General features: G+C 45.1%; 1 protein-coding gene across 1 annotated transcript in view; it reads left to right on the top strand.

Annotated features, from left to right (window-relative positions):
• LOC146820962 (NUT family member 1-like) overlaps positions 1-21,422 on the top strand; it is a 155,131-nt gene that overhangs the window by 101,044 nt on the left and 32,665 nt on the right. The window lies entirely within an intron of this gene.

Below are 21,422 nucleotides of genomic sequence, written 5' to 3'. Positions count from 1 at the left end.
GCGATAGGCCATTTTGATGTCTCCTCACTACGTTTTGGGCCCTTGCCTGCTGCGGGTACTTGGGCCTCCCACACAAGTGAGGCACCATTTTTACCGGGAGACCTGGGGGAATGCTGGGTGGTACAAAATTCGTGTGAGCCCGGTGATGCCACAAGTTTCCCCCACCAAAATGTGTGAAAAAAGTGATTTTTTCAGCTAAAATTGAGATTTGCAGGAGATTCTGGGTAAGGAAACGTTGGGGGATCCACGCAAGCCATACCTCCCTGGAAGCCGCCGGGTGTCTAGTTTTCAGAAATGTATGGGTTTGGTAGGTTTCCCTAGATGGCCGCCGAGCACCGGGCCAAAAACCCAAGTGACCCCCCTTGCAAAACCAGGTGGTTTTGCGATAGGCCATTTTGTTGACGCCTCACAACGTTTTGGGCCCTTGCCTGCCACGGGTACTTGGGCCTCCCACACAAGTGAGGCACCATTTTTACCGGGAGACCTGGGGGAACGCTGGGTGGTGGTAAATTTGTGTGAGCCCGGTGATGCCACAACTTTCCCACACCAAAATGTGTGAAAAAAGTGATTCTGGGTAAGGAAACGTTGGGAGATCCACGCAAGCCATACCTCCCTGCAAGCCGCCGGGTGTCTAGTTTTCAGAAATGTGTGGGTTTGGTAGGTTTCCCTATGTGCCGGCTGCGCTAGGGCCCAAAATCCACAGGTAGGCATATTGCTAAAAACAACTCTGTGCCCAGTTGGCTTTCTGCCACCCGGGGGGGGCATCGGGGGGGAGGGGGTTGCCCCGATATGCCCCCAAGGGGGGCAGAAACACTGTGGCTATTTTTTGGGGGGTGGGGGCATTGGTATGCCCATTCTGGGAAGCCCCCACCCCCACACATAAAAAAGCCAGCGTAATCGTTGGCGTCTAGTGGGCTTTCTGCCCCCCAAGGGGGGCAGATTGAGGACTACTACCCCATCAGCCCCCCTGGGGGGCAGAAGGTCCACTAGATGCCAGGGATTTTTTTGGGCAAATTTTAATTAGGGTGGGGGCTGTTCAAAACGGGCATGCCAATGCCCCCACCCTAATTAAAATTTGCCTAAAGAAATCCCTGGTGTCTAGTGGGCTTTTTGCCCCCCGGAGGGGCAGATAGGGGACTACTGCCCAATCTGTCACCCGGGGGGGCAGGAAGGCTGTAATTTTTTCGGGGAGGGGGTGGGGGCATGGGCATGCCAGTTTTGGGCAACCCCCACCCTAATTCAAATTTTCCCCAAAACACTCCCTGGCGTCTAGTGGGCTTTTTGCCCCCCCGGTGGGGCATATTGGGGGCTAATGCCCCCATCTGCCCCCCAGGGGAGGCAGAAAGTCCACTAGGCGCCAGAGAGTTTTTTGGGTAAATTTTAATTAGGGTGGGGGGTGCCCAAAACGGGCATGCCAATGCCCCCACCCTAATTAAAATTTGCCCCGAAAAATCCCTGGCGTCTAGTGGGCTTTTTACCCCCCCAACAGGGCAGATTGGGGGCTGATGCCCCAATCTGCCCCCCAGGGAAGGTAGAAAATCCACTAGACGCCAGGGAGTTTTTGGGGCAAATTTTAATTAGGGTGGGGGCTGCCCAAAACGGGCATGCCAATGCCCCCACCCTAATTAAATTTTGCCCAAAAAAATCCCTGGCATCTAATGGGCTTTTTGCCACCTGGGGGGAGGGGCAGATTGGGGGCTACTGCCCCATCTGTCCCCCACGGTGGGCAGAAAGGCTGTAATTTTTGCAGGGAGGGGGTGGGGGCCTGAGCATGTCCGTTTTAGGCAACCCCCACCCTAATTCAAATTTGCCCCAAAATAATCCCTGGCATCTAGTGGGCTTTTTGCCCCCCTGGCAGGGCAGATTGGGGGCTGACGCCCCCATCTGCCCCCCAGCGGAGGCAGAAAGTCCACTAGACGCCAGGGAGTTTTTGGGGCAAATTTTAATTAGGGTGGGGGCTGCCCGAAACGGGTATGCCAATGCCCCCACCCTAATTAAAATTTGCCACAAAAAATCCCTGGCGTCTAGTGGGTGTTTTGCCCCCCGGGGTGGTAGACTGGGGGCTACTGTCCCATCTGCTCCCCAGGGGGGCAGGAAGGCTGTAATTTTGGTAGGGGCATGGGCATGCCCTTTTTGGGACCCTCCACCCTAATACAATTTTGCCCCAAAAAAAACCCTGGCATCTAGTGGGCTTTTTGCCCCCCCGGTGGGGCAGATTGGCGGCTAAAGCCCACTTCTGCCCCGGGGGGGGGGGGGGAGGGTAGAAAGTCCATTAGATGCCAGGGAGGTTTTTGGGCACATTTTTATTAGGTTGGGGGCTGCCCAAAACGGGCATGCCAATATCCCCACCCTGATTAAAATTTGCCAAAAAAATCCCTGGAATCTAGTGGGCTTTTTGCCCCCCTGGGGGCAGATTGGGGGCTACTGCCCCATCTGCCCCCCAGGGGAGCAGGAATGCTGTTATTTTTGCGGGGGTTGGGGGTGGGGGCATGGGCATGCCTGTTTCGGGAGCCCCCACCCTAATTCAAATTTGCCCCAAAAAAACTCCCTGGCGTCTATTGGGCTTTTTGCCCCCCTGGCATGGCAGATTGGGGGCTAATGCCCCCGTCTGCCCGCAGGGGGGCAGAAAGTCCACTAGACGCCAAGGAGTTTTTGGGCAAATTTTAATTAGGGTGGGGGCTGCCCAAAACGGGCAGGCCAATGCCCCCACCCTAATTAAAATTTGCCTATAAAATCTCTGGTGTCTACTGGGCTTTTTGCCCCCCCGGGGGGGCAGATTTGGGGCTAATGCCCCCATCTGCCCCCCAGGGGGGGCAGAAAGGCTGTCATTTTTGCGGAGGGTGGGTGGGCATGCCCATATTGGGCAGCCCCCACCCCAATTTACAAGAAAAAATAAATCCCTGGTGTCTAGTGGGCTTTTTGCCCCCCCCCGGGAGGGCAGATTGGGGGCTACTGCCCCCATCTGCCCCCCAGGGGGGGGCAAAAAGACTAAATGGCACAAAAAATATTTTGGGGGAGCAAAAGCCATTGCCTAAGGGGCCGCTACCCCTCTAGTGGGTGGACCCCTGCTTGGGGTCGCCCTCCTGGGGCGATCCCCAAGCAGGGATCCACTGGGGAGGGGCACCATTGGAAAGGGGAGATTCTCCCCTTTCCAATGATACCTCTCCCGTCTTTCTATGTGCCCGGGGGGCTGAGATAGCCCCCTGAGCACATACAAAGTGAAACTGAAATGAGCCTAAGGGCTCATTTCAGTTTCGGTTTCTATGCAATGAAGACAGCGCGACATGCGCGCTGATCTTCATTGCACAGAAACCAGGGAGGGGGCTCGGGAGCTGGGGAAGCTCTTCCCCTGCTCCCAAGGTCAAAGGCATTAAATAGAAATCCCTCTGCTGTCTGCAGCAGAGGCATTTCGTGTCCCTGGCCTCATGACGGAATGGTTCCGTCATGAGCACAGGGGCACCGATGCTCATGACGGAACCATTCCGTCATGAGCATCGAAGGGGTTAAAATGCCTGGCTACGGGGTAGGCTGGGTCATTGTTGACTATCGCTCTGAGGTGCTGGAGAATTCGCAGGTGCACTTGCAATTTAGTGCTCCCGATGTAACGCAGCCCGCAGTTACATTCGAGCGTGTACACCATAAAATTCCGTTCTGCACGTGAGTCTATGTCTGATGGTAGATGGCGCGTGTCTAAAGGCTGAGTCTACCTTTGTGATGTTCTTACCAAACCTGCATGCCCTGCAACTCTGGCATTTAACAAAAACCTTTCTGTCTGCTAGCCAATTCTTTGGCGTGGCGATCTCCGGACTGTTTCTGACTAGGGCATTCCTCATGGAAAAAGCTCTTCTGTATGTGATGTCAGGTTTGTGGGCTACTACAAGTCCTAGGGCGGGGTCTGATTTAATTATACCACAATGCTTGTGTATATAAATATATATATTTAACCCTGGGGACCCTGCTAAGTCACTGTGAAAGGAATGTACAGATGTACAGTCCTCCTAGGAGTGAAGGACCCTGTCGCCCCTACTACTGGCTGTTGGGGCTGTAGGATTACTTCCATATACAGTCCTTCTAGGATCTTAGGAATCCACCCGTTTCAACTGGTAGAGGGATCTCTTATGTGATATATAGACCTGATAAACTATAGGTTCAATTTGAGATGAGTCATATTTTAGGACACAATCAAATTTTTTTTGATTTTCTGAATTCTAGGTGACTACAGTTTTTCCTTGTTGTGCCTGGTAGGGTATTGAATAGTTTGCAAATTTGTACCAAAGAGCTTCTTCCTGTAAGGGTTCTTCTGAAAGGACCGATAATTATGAGCAATAGAGGAACTGGACCAAGAGGTGATGCAGAGAGCTTTGAATGGGGTAGCAAGTGCAGGGCCTAAACAGTAGTGGCAATATAATAGCATTATTCAAGGCTTGTCTATCAGAAGAATTCTGACCTGGCAGAGCCTAAACCTTACTTTTTAGTACTTATACATCACCCCTAAGGTAGGCCCTAAAGGTTCACTGGGCACTGTGCACAGTATTTAAAAAAGTAGGACATGTGTACTTAAATTGTACATATCCTAACAGTGAAAACTCCCAAAGTCGTTTTTCACTGTGGCAAGTCTTGCCTCCCGTAGGCTAACACTGATTTACCTTACTATGTTTATTAAGTGATAAACTCAGCATTGGAGGAGCTAGAAAAATACTTTTCTCTCTTTCTAATTGTAATTTAAAATCCTCTTTATTTGTTAAGTCAGATTTTAGAAAATTATTTTGAAAATGTCACTTCTAGAAAGTTGGCATTTTCCTGACTAAACCAAATGTGCCTTTATGCTAGTGGGTCTTTCTGGGGAGGAGCCTTGTCCCTGTCCTGATTTCAGATCAAAGGATAGCCTAGGGCTGCTTCCAGCCCTATCTGACTTCAGAAGATGCCTACTGTGATGCAGCTCACATCTGGGCATGCCTGCACTTTGTTTCCCTAGACAAACTGGAACCAAATCCAGGGAAGAGAGAAGAACTTACCAGAACCAGTTTTTGGGTTAGGCAAGAGGGTGCTGCCCACTCACAGACTGGCAGTGGGCATAAAAGTAGCACCCTCAGAACCTGAAGTCAGAAAATTCCGGGAACTGAGAAGGTTCAGAGAAGGCCTGCCCTGCTGTCTGAAGAAGGAACATTGGACCTGCTTGCCTTGAACTCAGGTCCCCAGAAGTGACTCCAAGGGTAAGTTGGCTGACCTCCTGTTTGGGCTACTGGGACACAACCTTCTGGAGGTCTCTCCTGCTTTCCAGCTGACCAGACCTAACTGGACCGGATTTGGTCCCTTCTGCTGGCATCTATAGAAGTGAGTCCTGACCTCAAAGTGCTGCCTTGTAGGTCCTGGACCCTTGGCTGGAGTCAGAGTGTACTTCTCCCTGCTCAACTGAAGGGTTTACTGGATCTGAAACAGCGCAGAATGATGCAGGTCTCGCATTGCAGCACCTGGCAGCTCCTGATCGGTAGCTTCATTGGATCAGACACAGAAGGGCACAGAATGATGAAGAGCCTAGCACTAATACACCACTGAGCTACTTATTGGTGGATTCACCAGATCCAACCAAGAGCCTCACATGAAAGCAACATGCAGCTCCTGATTGGCGGCACAACAGACCTAATGCAGAGCCTTGCATCAGAGCATCATGCAGGCCCTGCACAAAGACCAAAAGGAACTACTCCCAGCAGGCAGGACCTGATCCGGTACATGACTGGCACTGAATTGCAGTTTGCCTGAACTTTTGACTTTGTTCTGGTCTGGTGCGGGCAGTTCGGCCTTTGCACTCATTTTGGCACTTTTTCACCTTAAACTTAAAAAATTCACAACTTCTGTTCTCCTGATTGGATGTTTGTCATTTTATTTATGAAAATATTCTCCACTCTTCTAACTTAGTTTGGGATTTTTCTTCTGTTGTGTTTTCGCTTTATTACTGTTTGAGAGCTGCATACGTAACTTTACACGTTGTCTCAAAGTTAAGCCTGACTGCTTTGTGCCGAGCTACCAGAGGGTTAATCACAAGTTTATTTAGTGAATTTTGTCGTTCACCCTCACAAGTACTGTGATTAATATATGAGGTGGGTTCTCACCCTCTCAACTAATACTCCAATTTCTCACATCACCATAATGGTGTGCCCTGCAATCATAGCAGTGTGTATGCCATTGGTGAAGTATCATGACTGTGCCATGGATGCGAGAAACAAAAGAGAGAGCGAGGAAGGTAAACGGGGTACGTCCCTATCCCCTGACTAGTAGTAATCAAGAACAACGCGGATGGACCAACTAGTGAATCCTTAAACAAGGTTGACTAAGTTAGAAGTATTGGAGTGCCATTGGAGTGTACAGCAGAGCAGGTTTTGTTTCAGTGTGATGTGTGCTGTGACAACAACAGCTTCAGATCCGCTAAGGTGCACCTTAGCGCGTGTGCTGAAATATATACACGTGGCTTATTTTTGCCACAGCACATTTTCACTGTATGGTCCTGAAAAAAGCCTCACAATTGTTGACAAGGCTGAAACATGTCGACCAGTATTTGAGGGATAATGAAGACCAATTGTCCGTCTTCACTTTATCCCTACCTTTTTCTTTTTAACTATGTCCTGGGCTGCTGGGAATATAAATGTTGTCATCAAGGAGTCCCAGAAGCAATTTTAACTTCACCCCCTTTTGAGCACACATCACACTGAAATAAAAACAAAACCCGCTCCGCTGTAACTCAGGTGTCTAAGCACAACTGGGTTGCATTCGGCAGCCCAGCTGGGAACCCGATGATGAAGCATGCCACCAACTGGGTTGGTGGGTAAGGGTTCTTCTTAAAAACCTATGTGGTTCCTGTCACTCCAATACTTCTAACATAGTCATCCTTGTTTAAGGATTCACTAGTGGGTCCGTCCAGGTTGTTCTTGATATGTGCCAAGGATGCCACAATATACCAAAAGTTGCCACCAAACTGCCAGAATCATCACTGTGAAATGGATGTCCACAATGTACAAACAGTTCTACCACTGTGTCAGTGTGAACATTATGCCAGGGCTGTAGTGTAGTTCCTATTTCCCTAAGAGGCTCTGCGCATTGGAATAATATACCCTATAGATTTGGCATAGGACTGAGGTCAGTATGCCCATATTGAGTATATTAAACTTAATTACTTTGTGCCAGCTAACTCAGAGGCCACTAGAAACTCCTTGTAAACAAGAACGGAGTAGTTTCTGGCAACCGCATAAACATGACAACTTTGTTTCCCTTTAGAATCGGAACAATCTCAGAATCGTGTTAAACAACAGATAACAGTTTCACTCAGCTAATCGTGCATGCTTAGTTTCTTCAGAGTTACACAGAAAGAATAGACAGGTGTTTCAATGAAAGGATTTATTGAACTGTCTTGTTTCTCGTGTAAGAGATTTCAGCTGTTACAATCGTAAGACAGTATACGAGATATATTATGTACAGCGTAAGCAGTAGAAAGAAATAATACTACGCTAGCATTATCTTTTAGCTATGACACATATATTCATATACATAAATAACATAAGCTAAAAATGTGAGTACTCATAAGATGCTTCTCTAACTAGTTCTACCCCAGTGTACCTAACCTAAGTGTAGTACAAGGTAAGAAGTAGGTGATGTATTCTATAGTATGGTAGGCTATAGTATGGTATTCTATAGTCTGGTATGCCAAGTCTGGTATGCCAAGAGTCCCTCTAGGTTCTAGTCAGCTCCATACCTTGAGAATCAGAGAGGTGGGAATCTCGTTCCGGGTCTCGAACTCTAACACCCCGCGAAGGGAGTCAGAACACTGGAAGCTGGATTCTCTGCGAGCAGGGATGACAGCGTCTCTTGTCAGTGCGTCAGGCCGGGACACAGGCTCCTCTAAAGTGAGGTTGATTCATCTCGTACCTCAGCAGCAGCAAGAAGCATCTGTGAGATCTCAACGAATGCCGTCATCAGGATTGGTAGCCTCTGGGGACAACACAGAGCATGGGCCGGTATCGGGTCCAGCAGAGTATCGATATCCGTTGGCACGACTAATGGGAGTGTTAGACAGATGTCTAGCACGCATTCTTCACCGCAAAGCAGGCAGCATAGAACAGGTAAGATGCAATCTTGCCAGATCGGTTTAAATGACAGAAACCATGTTGTATTAAGAGTTCCCGTAGACGAGATATGCCCAAAAGTTGCACTAGGCGCTCATGGCACTTCCGTTCAAGGAGACCTTTCTCCAAGTTGCTGGGAGTGACGCCGGTGGTTAGGCTTGCCATAGCGTAGTATTAGGAATAGAAATAGGATTCCTGCAATGAGTGCTAGAATTAATGGCAGACCACCAAACACCGAATGCACGAAGTTTGGAATGTTCCGAGGACTGCCTGAAAAGGTGTTAGCAGTCCTGAACATATGGTTTTAAATACATGTACAATCCCGCTTGTATCAGACATGTTTAAGATACGTCCCATCTTTTCTACGAAATGTATAGTGCAGTTTGTACATATTAGAGCCTGTATCTCAGCCGAAGTCCTTGCAATTTGTAGAACATAGGTTTCTTTGGCCGAGGTCAAAGGCACGGTCTGTTGCAAAAGCATGGCTTTCATTCTGCTTAAAGTATCAAAACGTATAAAAGAAACATTCAATGAAGGCCATAGAGGCAACTCCCTGACTGTGTCTATTTGGGGCAACAATACTTGCATACAACAAGTAACCCTGGAGCTAACCGTTACCAGATATGGGATTCCTGGCAACATGCCACAGCAACTTTGATCATTCAATATGAGGTAACTCCCATTAGAAAGTTGGCCAAACGTTGGATTAATCACAGCAGCTGGTGTACCCTGCAGGTGGCAGGACAAGTTTGCCACAGAACCATTACAAGCTCCATGTAAAGAAATGTCCTGACATATGAGTGATCCGGTCAGTGCATTTTCACAGTGTGTATCACTTAGATACACTTCACGACCCCCACTCCAACATCTGTATTCGTAAGGTAAATCCCAGGATGTCTTAATGTATTCTTTACCTAACCTTTCATATTTGCCTGCTTGCATTTGTTTGAGGCAATACTGAAAATGAAAAGTACTGACTGGCAGAGTTATTTTGCCATGGATAAGGCATTCTGTAGCTGGTTTTTCTGCTACCGTAAATGGTAATGTTTCCAGTTTTTCAATGCTCAGCACTGTATACTTTGCTCCCCTTTGTGCCAGTTTGATCTGTTTATCTGTGAGATTGTATTCTGAAAACAGAGACGACGTGTTGATAAAACGCCAAGGCACATAGCCTGCACGCAAGGATTGCAGCGTCCAGCCTAATAACATAATAGAACGTAACTGAGATTGGCCTTGTTGTAACATGGCTAAATCTTGTTCCAGTATGTCAATAGCAGAGGATACAATGTTATCCAGTAAATATATTCTGGATGACAAAGTTGTTAACACATTGTCGACCACTGTGAGAGATTTCTCTAAGTTAATCAAGCTCACGTATTCTTTCTGCGGCCTCTGCCTGTGAAACCTTCCATATTTCATTATAAGCAACATAAATGCCGGCATATATGAAACGTTTTTGATGCGGTTTTTCGTGGTCCAAGCAAGAAATCCCTAAGGTCTGCGTCTTCTTTAAGTAAAGATAAGTGTTGTTTCACATCCTCGAGTGTAGATTTTTGTAACCAGTCGAGACACAATTTTCCTACACTGTATGTTGTTACTACCCCCGGGTGCTATCGTTGAACATAACGTGGGTCTGGCCTATGGATAGTAAATCTCTGTATTCTATTCAGGAATCTTTCTCGACAGATGTTTGTGTCTGTTGGCCAGAGCAACCTGATCTGTTGTTTTGTAGTATTGTGTCTACTGTGACCGCTCCCTGTGTCTTGCAGGGAGCGGTCACCTATTACTTGCAGGTGTTAGTACAGAAGGTGTGTTCATGTCTATGATCTTGGCTAATCCAAGGCAAGACGTTTGTTGCACACTGTCATTCAGAAACATTATTTGCTGTGGGATGATACAGGCTCTAAACAAAACTTCTAACCCCTGCACTTGCCAATCTTTAGAACCCCAGACAGATTTTGTGTTGATTGTGTCTTTCCAAAAGTCAAACCCTTGTGTCGACAGTTGGGCAATAAAGGCTGCAGAATAAATCTGTTTTGTATTAGTCAACATATTTTTCTGGCCTGTTTTGTTCACATTTCTATAGAAAAATGTTTCTGGATCAGATGTATTGTACCCTGAAAAATATGGAAACTTATTTGCAAACGTTTTTGAACTACCCTTTGGTGGTGCAGGACAATGTTCCCATTGGTTAAACATAAACACATTTCTAGGTGTTGCAGATTTATGCAAGAAATGATGATAATAGTGGTTGTAACAATAAAGCTGTTCGTAGTCTGATGAACCCTCTAAGATTTCATTGTTAGAGAACGCAGCAGACCTTTCTAGATTAGACATCATGTTATTAACAGTCCCAAAGTCCCAATCATCAGAATAGGTACTGGAGGTAATAAAGTCACTTAATGAAATTTTAAATAAATGTGGAATCTTCAAAAGTTCCGTCGGGCCGAATATGTCGAAATCGGTTTTGCCCAAGCTATACCATCCTGTATAGGAACAGTTGTGATGTTCACGCTGACAAGTCTCTTGCTTCACGATGGGAAGATTTGTGTGGCTTTAAAAGTAAGTTCACTTTTTACTTTCAGTGTCCAAATGAATGTATCTGCCATTCATAAGCACGTTAAGAGTCATTACCAAAACTAGCCAAAGCAGAAAGAAATATATTTCAGAAATAATCCATAGTTCAATCCATGGTGAAACCAGATAAGTGTCTTTCAGAAAATGAAAAAAATCTTGTACTTGTTGTTTGAAAGTTTTTAGGGCTGGCGTTGTTTCAGGCTCACTTGGATCCTCAGAAAACGTATCAAAGTTAATTAAGTAGCCAGAAGCAGTTCAGTCAATTGTTGGAATTGCATCAGGATTCATCGAAATCGCTTGAACCAGTTGATCACATGTTACGTTGGTGTAGACAGGTGTGTCTGGATGAACTGTTACTTGAGTTTCAGGAGGGATGAGTTCCATAGCATTGTTGCTTAGTCCTTCATCTCTTACTGCTGAATTCTCGATGGTTATGAGTCTTTCAGTCTGAACCTTTTAGATAGTAGCGACAGGAGGGTGTCTGCTACTAGGTCAGAGTCCAGGAGGCCTACTATTTAGTATTGGCCGCATAGTGTGGTTTGATGAGGTTGACTGACATAAATCTTTTCTCCTTTTTTCCAGCAAGGGGCAGCAGAAGTACTGTTCTTGTTCCGTGGACGGCTAGGACAGGTACTGGTTGTCTGCAAGAAGGTCCAAATTCCTTCTTGTCCGCAATCTTCTCTCTGACTAGATCCAGACAGGCCTTGCTGGGACTGCCGATTTTTCCCCAGTGGGGGTTGGCTTCAGGAACACATTGCTTTGTTTCGATCTTAGTTCATTTAGATCCTGTAAAACAGCCAAACGATCTTTGATATCAAAGGGTTTATTTTCCACCACTGTGCCTTTACATTCGAGATCAGGAACCCACATTCTTGTCCCAAATAGGACCTCATATGTGTTACCCGTCCCGCTTCCTGTCCCCTGACTCTTTCCCCCATGACTACACTACATTTCCCATAGAGCCCTGTTTCTGGGGGAGGGGTTGTGGGCCTTCCCATGCTGCCTTGCGACGAAGGTTTAAACTGGATGCCCTTTCCTATGGTCGGCGCTTGGCTTACTGAGCTGCGGTGGACCACGCCGTGTATTGGACTCCCTGAAGTACGTGAAGCTCTCTGTTTCTGAGAGAGAGCTTGTCTTGCCGGAATACCTGCCTGTTTCTTTGGTTGTGCCCCCTACGCGCCGCTCTTTGTGAAGGAAGCATCCAAGAGCTCCGCATCCTTCCCTGGAAGCTCCGGACTTCCCGTTGTTCGTCTTCTTTGATTTCCTTGTGGGGCTGAGCGCCCTCTCTCCTCGTCCCCGACTTTCCCCGGACTTGCCTGCTTTGCTGCCACGTTGTGCGCATTCTGTTGGGACTGAGCGACGCTCTCGGACCCCGTAGGCTCTGAGACTCCGCTGCTTTGGACTTTTCTTGCTATCACAACAACGCGAGCCTCACCAGGGGGTGGAGATCGAGTCTGTCTGTTATTTTTCTTTTTTTTATCGTTTGCGTTTCACTCCCACGCTCCCAATCACACTAACTTTAGCCTGAGTCAAAGAATTGAAAGTGTGTTGCTTCAACCTCTACGTGGGACTGCGGTTAATTATCTGCACCTGATATATTTGGCTTTTTAAATACGAGAGCGGCGCCTGTGTCTGTGAGTGGACTACAATACCTCCGGATTATAGGATTAGTGCTTGCTTTGTATTAATCAATTGCTTTGGCGTCCATCGAACCAAAACTTTATTTATAATTTTGGGAGAAGCGAACGAAAGCTATAGTCCTCCAAACAGTGGATTCTATATGGGACTGTATTATTGTGGTGACAAATACAAAACGGATATCGTTGTCTTCTGCATTCCTCTTCTAGCTGGGAACTACAGGAGCCTTTTCTCCTTTTCTTGCGAAGTTGCTTTATGAGGGGACCTTGCTTTACGCTAGACCGGTTGTCATACTGTGTAAGTATGTGAGAGCACACAACCTCGACTGTCATTACTGGTCTGCCCTGCTATCACACTTTACGCTCCTACATTTAACATTGCCCTTATCTCTTTCTCTCCTGTTTATTATTTTATCTGCTACAGTCCTGAAAACGCGAGCCTTCTCCTACTCCTTTCTTGTGAAATATCAACCTCCTACTGTTGCCAAGAATTCGTGGTCCTGTGGTCGTCTCCTCTCTCCTTAGAGGTATCCATCTCTGGTCTGGGGCTTTTACAGTGCAGACCAGTGAACGTACCTTGTGGGAGAGTTCGGACACTGTCCTCGCTCCTGAGGAGACTGGTTTTTCTACGGCTCTGGGATCAAGACCCGACAATATGGAGTGACCCCCCCACCACCCCAGAGAACTTTTTGGCAAATTATTTAATATAGCCTTATAGCCCGCCATAGTGGGCTATACCGGCTGTTAAAGGCCCGCTGCAGCGTTAAAGGCCCGAGCCGAAGGCGAGGGACTTTAACAAAGCAGAGGGACTTTAAAAGCCGGCATAGCCCTGCTACGAAGGGCTATAAGGCTATTAGAACATTCTGCCACTAGAGGGCAGAATGTTCTAACAAAACAAAGCCTTCAGGGAGCGCGAGGGGATTCAAATCCCCTCAGGCTCCCTGAAGCCTTTGTTCACAGCCAGAGCCGTGACCAAAGACACATTGGAATGTTGGTGCTCCGGGCTTATACCAGCCATTATAAGCCCGGAGCGCTCCATTGAATTCAATGGAGCTCCCAACATTCCAATGTTCTAATGAGCGTTGGACCCCATAAAGATGTTTGACCCACCCATCACCCGAACCTAATACTCTAGCTGTTATAGACTGTTTTATGTCCCAGTTTTTCCTTTCCACAACAGAATTTCCCTCAGGATGAAACGGAGAGGAGTTCCGCAATGCTGCGCCCAAACTGGCCATGGCTTCTTGGCTAAACGCAGGGCCCTGGTCAGAATGTAGTGTGCCAATTGCGTATGTGCCGATAAAGACTCGCAAATCTTTTATAACAGTTCGAGCGTCAGCCGAGCGCTGAAGACATATCCATAGGAACCTTGAGCATGAATCTGCTGCGACCATTATATATTTATAGTTACCGTCCCTTTGCAAGGGACCGCAGTGGTCCAGTTAAACACAAGCTAATGGTTTGTCTGAAATCAACAGGGGTGTCTGTGCAGGACGTTTCACTGTGGAGACTTTCATCTTTTGGCATACTTCACATTCCTAAACAGCGTTTTTGGTCTGTTTCCTAATGCCAGGTCACCAATATCTGTGTTTTAGTAAAGATACTGTTGCAGAAACACATGCATGGGCAGAGGCTATCCCTTCATGTGCTGCTAGGATCAGTACTAATCTACGTTCCATGTTTGGAATTACCCTATCCCCAACTCCAGGGATTCGAGCAAAAAGCAACTTTGTTCGCATCAATTACTTAAGAGTACTTGAGTGGAAATTTCTTTGGTAACGCTGCACCACTGCCTTTGCTTGAAGCATTGACAGCCAACAATATCTCACTTTCTATTCTTGTTTTTGAACGAGTGATCGCAGCTACGGAAGCCGTCTGAACAGCCCCCTTTGCGGCTTTATCAGCCAATGAATTCCCTGCAACGTAAACGCCATCACGTTGATGACTCAGCATGTGTATCGCGTGAGCTTTTGGTAGTTCATTTCTCAACTGAACTACTTGTTCCCAAAGCGTTTTATGCTTTATTGTGCCACCTTTTGCATCTTTGAATCCGTTTTGAAGCCAATTCTGTAAAAATTCATTATATGACTGAACACAGTAAAAGGAATCGCACACTATAAGTGTGGGAAATTCGCAATCAGTACTTTCAAGTGCCAGTTTGAATGCTTGTAGTTCAGCTCGCTGAGCTGTACAATCTCCTAGAGATTGAGTTTTAGTGACCATTGGTCAGAAGTTACCATCGCGCATGCGACCTTTAACGATTGCACACGCTGCACTGTAAGCTTGCTTACGCCCTGTAGCAGGTTGTGCTGATCCGTCAGTATAAATTATAAACTCGTATTGATCGAGAGGCAGAATTTCAGTGGGTAGAGGACATTCATGTTCATATTGCAGGAACACTTGTGTTTTTAAAGCAGGATCAAAAATATATTCAACATCTGTTGCAGCAACCCATTGTATCCATCTAGGATGTAAAGCTTTTGCATTTGGAATGCTCACTTTTGTAACCGCCTCTAAGGCTGGTACTGGAGTCACAACAATAATGCGTTTCCCCTGAGCTAGTGCTCTTTCTTTTGCTACAGCGGTTTGAACTGCTGTCAGTATTTTTTCTGTTGAAGTGAAGTGCATTTCTGCTTGTGTATACAAATGTGATTTGTATGCTATTGGTACTTTTTCACCCTCATTAATTGTTAAGTAGGTGAATCTGCATTGACCCGAAATTATTCGGATCACTAAATTGCATTTATGTATGCCTGTTTGTAAGTGATTTGTTGCTAACATGTTAGCTTGGAGTGAACGCAGAATGTCTGTGTGTTCCTGTGTCCAATGTTTTGTTGAAAAATCAGGTCTGATTAATTCGTAGAGAGGTTTAACCCTTTCTGCGTAATTTAGAAAGTAAGTTCTTCCAAAATTTAGGAAACCCAAGATGGATTGTACATTTTTCAGTGTTTTTGGAGGTTGGAGCAGCGCACACTTTTCTAAAAAGTTAGCTGCCAGGCTTTTGCCTTCACTTGAAAGCTCATATCCTAGGAAAAGGACATTAAGATAAGCAATTCTGGATTTTTTAAAGTTGAATTTATAGCACTCAGAGGCGAAGCCCAGTATAATGGTACTCACCCTGGTCAAGTGCCTATCTAGGTCATCGTCTGTCAGATAGATGTCATCGACGTATGACAATGCCTGGTCATCATACATTTGTAGTAACTCTGTTACCCTTGCTGAGAATAACTCTGGGCTGTTTTTGAACCCTTGTGGGAGTCGACAAAAGTGACGCTGAGTCCCCATTATTGAGAAAGCTGTTAAGTACCTGCTTTCAGGTGCTATGTTATGTCAAAAGAAACCATTTGAAATGTCCAATGTGGTTTTATATTTTTTTACGCACAATGTTATTCATTAATGCTGTACTATGTGCATTTTGCACAGTAAATGTTTTGGAACAATTGTTCAAATGTCTGTAATCCAAAACTAGACGATATGTATTGTCTGGTTTGGATACAGGAAACAAAGGATTGTTCATTGAGGAGTTTCAAGCACCCCTTGGTATTCAAGTTGATCTAAGATCTCCCTGACCTGTTTTTTAGCTTCTTGCTTTATTAGGTACTGCCTTTGTGCAGTAGGTTGATCTTTTTGCTGTATTTTGTGGTGAGGTGAGTCCTCATGTCATCCTCCATGATTTTTGTATAATGCTAGGGCCTGGGCAACTGCCCATTTCCTGGCATAAGTTTATTTTAGGTGAATTGGAATATAGTTGGAGAAAGCTGGCATAATGATGTCCTCGCGATGTGGGCACTCCCTGACAGATTTTGTTGGCCAGTCCTGTTCTGCTAGAAGTATATCATAACCCCTTGAAAGTTTCTCCCAAAAGAGTGCTTTCACTTTTCTTGGTATGTCTCCCTCCATCCGGAGTGTTATTTCATATAACTTTTGTGGAGTACTAACTCTGGTGTCTACAGTCTCTACTGTAATGTACTCATTCAAGTCCACTATCTCCAGAAGTTCCTTCAGGTTCTGGCGAGCTATTGTTACTTCTGCTACACTGTCCAGCATTGTCTGAGCCCATTCCCCGTTCTTGAGCTGTGTTCTCAGTATTCTCGGCATGTCTGATCTTCAGACCTGCTACCTTCTTTTTGGTGAATTGAGGTTTTGATTAATTTTTTTGAATGTGTCGATCGTCTTTGGACTTCACACGTTCTTCTTCGTGATCTGACCGTCCTGTTCTTTCTGATGTCTGTGACGATATCTGAAAGGTACGAGAGGAACGTGTATCAGTATCCTGATACCTGTCAGGTTTTCTTAAATTATCCCTCTTCTTTTGAGGAGACCTACTTCGGGATTGAGAACGTTTCTCTTTTGAATTTTGTTTATTAGTTTCCCACTTCTTTTTAGAGGATGAAGCATTTTGTTTAATACAATCCTTCTCAGGACCTTCAGACACTTTTGGCTTCAAAGGTTTTCCACCCAAACTGTCTCTGCCTAATTCTGCATAAGATTTTTCTATTATTCTGGGTAGTTCATGTTGATGTTCTGTTACATCAAATTCCCTTAGGCATTGGTGGATCGCCACTGATGCTGCCTCCCCTTTAATATTAGATAATATTATTGTTGAGACCTGGTTGAAGTTTTTCAGTAATTTCATACCTAAATTCAGAGCAGGCTCTGCCCCGTATTTGTTTTGAATTTGTTTCAGGACATTTGGTATTACTGCAATTGACGGAACACCATGTGTTTTAGTATAGATGGCAGAAAAGACTGTGCCCCAAGTTGTGCGGTCTTCCACTTGTAGTGTGATCCCCATTGGTAAACAGATTGTTAGGATTCTGGGGAGAGGAGTTGGCCTAATGGCTAGGGCAGTCGACCTCGAACCTGGGGAACTGGGTTCAAGTCTCAGCAATGACGCTGAACATCCAGTGATTCTGGGCAAATCACTTAATCTCCCCTTGCCTGCCAAAAATGAATGTGTGTCCTCATGTAACGTAACTGGTGCTGTGTAAAGCAAAAGCACTCTGATACCCAATTCGGGTCAAGTTCGCACTATATAAAACGCTGCAAAAATAAAATAATAATTCTCTGTTTCTCATAAGGGCTAGTATTTGGAAATACTGCTTCGATTTGAGTAATTTTTTTAGCTATTCAGAATGTAATTTGTTCATGTTTTGTGGGAATTTTACCCATGACTGCGTGTAACGTCTGTGGAGACATTTTTAGTGTATACCCCTGTTGAGGGGTTTGATTTGGAATGGTCATTGGTGGTTGGACTGTAAAAGTCCGCATGACATATTGGACTAATTGTCTGTTAATTTTTTATTAACTCTTGTAGTTGAGTGAGTAATTCCTCGTCTGACATCTCTTCGATGTCAGGATGAGGTGTGTAGCCGGCTAGAATCAGCCATGTTGCTCCTGGTCTACCTAGTGGACCGAGCCTGGTAATGTTTTTGTGATGTTTTAGGGCGCCTTTAAACCAGAGATTATGCTCTTGGTATGTGAGTGGAATTTCAATGTCCTCAAAAGGAATATATTCTTCAGGTGGTTCATCTTCTTTAAAGATGTGAAATACTTTTGTTACTTGATTTGATTCTGGGAATACAATCTATGAATAGAATACCTCTGTCTGAAAGGATTCGTGTGCCTCTATCACGAAAACTGCTCTACCACCTCTTGGTGTTAGGCCGTGTTTTATAAGTTTTAAGAGTGATGGCTCTCCTTAAGTTTGGAGGGATGTTTATAACACCCTCATCGGTTTCATTTAAACCTGTAAAATTAAAAGCTGTTATGACTGCGTCAGTCATAGCTACAATGTTCTAGGTGTTAATATCCCCATTAAGGGACATTGTTTTTGAAAAATGTAGAACAAGTTTCAAGGAAACAGAGATAAGGTGCACAATATTTTGGAGCACAGGATCCTTCAACGTTGAACAAACCAAACAGCTAATATATAGGATTTTTGTCCTATTCAGCTTTGGCGGATACTTAACCCTACCCGCTCCAGACGTCTTATGGAGTATGTGAGTAGGGGTTTCTGAGAAAAGCACAACTGAGTTACTCAGTATCTAGTGTTAAATAAGTGCCTTACCAAATGTTGGTCACCATGTAGTGTAGTTCCTATTTCCCTAATTGGCTCTGCGCATTGGAATTATATACCCTATAGATTTGGCATAGGACTGAGGTCAGTATGCCCCTATTGAGTATATTAAACTTAATTACTTTGTGCCAGCTAACTCAGAGGCCACTAGAAACTCCATGTAAACAAGAAGGGAGTGGTTTCTGGCAACCACATACACATGACAACTTTGTGTTCCTTTAGAATCAGAACACTCTCAGAATCGTGGAAACAACAGATAACAGTTTCACTTAGCTAATCGTGCATGCTTAGTTTCTTCAGAGAGTTACACAGAAAGAATACACAGGCGTTACAATAAAAGGATTTATTGAACAGTCTTGTTTCTCGTGTAAGAGATATGAAATGTTACAATCATAAGACAGTCTGCGAGATATATTATGTACAGCGTAAGCAGTAGAAAGAAATAATACTGCGCTAGCATTATCTTTTAGCTATGACACATATATTCATATACATAAATAACATAGGCTAAAAATGCAAGTACTCATAAGATGCTTCTCTAACTAGTTCTACCCCAGTGTACCTAACCTAAGTGTAGTACAAGGTAAGAAGTAGGTGATGTATTCTATAGTATGGTAGGCTATAGTATGGTATGCTATAGTCTAGTATGCCAAGTCTGGTATGCCAAGAGTCCCTCTAGGTTCTAGTCAGCTCCATGCCTTGAGAATGAGAGAGGTGGGAATCTCTTTCCGGGTCTTGAACTCTAACACCCCGCAAAGGGAATCAGAACACTGGAAGCTGAAGTCTCTGCGAGCAGGGATGACAGCGTCTCTTGTCAGTGCATCAGGCCTGGACACGGGCTCCTCTAAAGTCGAGGTCTCCTACTTGCTTGGGCAAGGGAAGGTATATTTATACCTGGTAGGTGCCTTGGAATGTTAGCATTGACGTAAAGTCGGGCAGAGGAAGACATCAGGAATGAACCCTTAAGGAATAGCGGTTCATGCATAATAAATGAGTTCTTGGAGAAATCAATAATCCTGTGCTAGGGTCACTCGCAAGAGCTTAAGGGTCTGGTTTCTAAGAACTCGTTGTGACGTTGGGGTCGACGGATGTAGGTGACCATGCCTGTATTTGGATAGCATGGCTAATGCCTAAATAAGAACTGGGATCTTATGCTTATATAAGGGCAATGAGAATTGTGCCTATATAAGGACATGTTTCAGGAAAACCTATATACGGACACCTAAAGCGGAATACAACAGGGCTGAGCCCCAGTGTTTATTGGATACCCATACTGTTCCTAGATTATGTAATATTTTGCCAGGAACAGCATTATACCAGAAACAGATACCATCATACCATGAATGCCCAGAATATTTCAGTAATTGCTGCTGTTATGAATGGGCCAGTAGGAAATATGCCCGGGACCCCACAAGTTGCCATGCATGCCAGGGCCAGTATTTTGTCAGGAGTGTGCATCATGGATTCTCACATGGTGCCATTATGTGAGGGTCAGCGTTTCATCGAGGTGGGCATGACAGACTACACACACACAAAAGTGCAGACACACTCACACCAACCCAAGAGACCCCAACATCTGGATCCTGGGACGACAAGTGTAAGTGTAGTAGAAATGTTATCTCAGTTTATTTTGGATGTTTTGTATAGCATGGCAATCACACCACAGTGGTATCATGGTGCTCGAAAATTAGATCAGGCAACTTTCTAAAGAAACTTCAGCAAGAAAAAAAAGAGAGCAGGACCCAAAAGGAAATGCTAAACGTACTTTCTAAACGCACTTTGGGAAGAATAAGGAGAAGTTTGTCCTTAGATCTGAGTGAGTGCGTAAACAATAAAAATGAAGCGTGTCTAGGAGATGGGCGCACACCACAAAAAGTAAGAAGAAAAGTATTTATAAAAGTCCATTTTATGCCACTGTCCATAAGTAATCTGGTACTCCAGAGAAGGAAGAGCCATACATTCTTCCTTGATCTGAAAAGGTTCAAGAATTAGCAAAGTTTTTCTCCAGGCACACAGAAGGGAGTTGAAATCGAGGTTTCAAAGTTATTTTTTATTGTTTCAATCGTAAATTTAAGCCCTTGCCAAGACATGTTTTGTCTTAAGCTGTTGTTGTCACAGCAGACTTCTTCAGGGGCAAGTTTGTTATAAGTATACCATACCGGCAGGGGGTGGTTGAGGACAATGAGAGCTTCAAGAGCAGAGGCCTACTTACCCCTGAGGCAGGCCTCCAGCAGGTGCCAAAACGGAAAACATGCTGCCAAATAAACGGGCCACAGCTGGCCCTCAGGCATCGGCCCAGTGGCATCTGATCAATCCGAGTACCGGTACTCTCCTTGGCACTGGAAAAGTGCCGGTACTCAGCTTGGTAAAAACAAGAAGTGCCTTACTCAGTCCCTTTGAGTAGCAGCCCATTTAAAGCACTGCTCACTGCGTAATATTGAATGATTTGTGACTTGGAAGTTAAATAGTCAGGAAGACCAAAACAAATTTAGTTACGGTAATTAAGGGTCGATGAGATAAAAGCATTTATAATATGTAACTTCTGGAGAAAAGTTAGCAGGTACAGGATGAGCTTCAAGGAGCACAACTGAAAAGATCAAGTCTTTATCACGGCGTTGACATGACCCACCAAGGACAAAGCAGAGTCCATTTTAATACCTATATTGTTCACATAGGTGGACAAGAAGACCAGTTTCTGGCCAACAGGTGGTGGCTTGAAATGAGGTCCCAAAACAGAAAAGTTCAAACCGGAGAAAAGCAAGGGAATATTTCCCAGTGAAAACGCCCTGAACAGTTCAATCATGCTCCTAAGGGGTCGAACAAATACAAAAACATACCTGGGCTTCGGTTGTCTCCAGACCGTACCTCACCACAGTGTGTGGTGAAGATAGACTTGTTTATCAGCCCTCCATCCCTTTGCTTTCTTAGCGCCTTAAAGCAAGGATCGTGCATAAAAACGTATGTTTTCTCTCCACATCTCTGCCTTAACTGGGTATGGCAGCGGACTGTTGCCAT

This window comes from Triturus cristatus, chromosome 6 (genome assembly GCF_964204655.1).
Source record: "Triturus cristatus chromosome 6, aTriCri1.1, whole genome shotgun sequence".
NCBI classification, from domain to species: Eukaryota; Metazoa; Chordata; class Amphibia; order Caudata; family Salamandridae; genus Triturus; species Triturus cristatus.
Note: the sequence above shows the minus strand (reverse complement) of the source record. Positions and strands in the feature narration are given on the sequence as shown.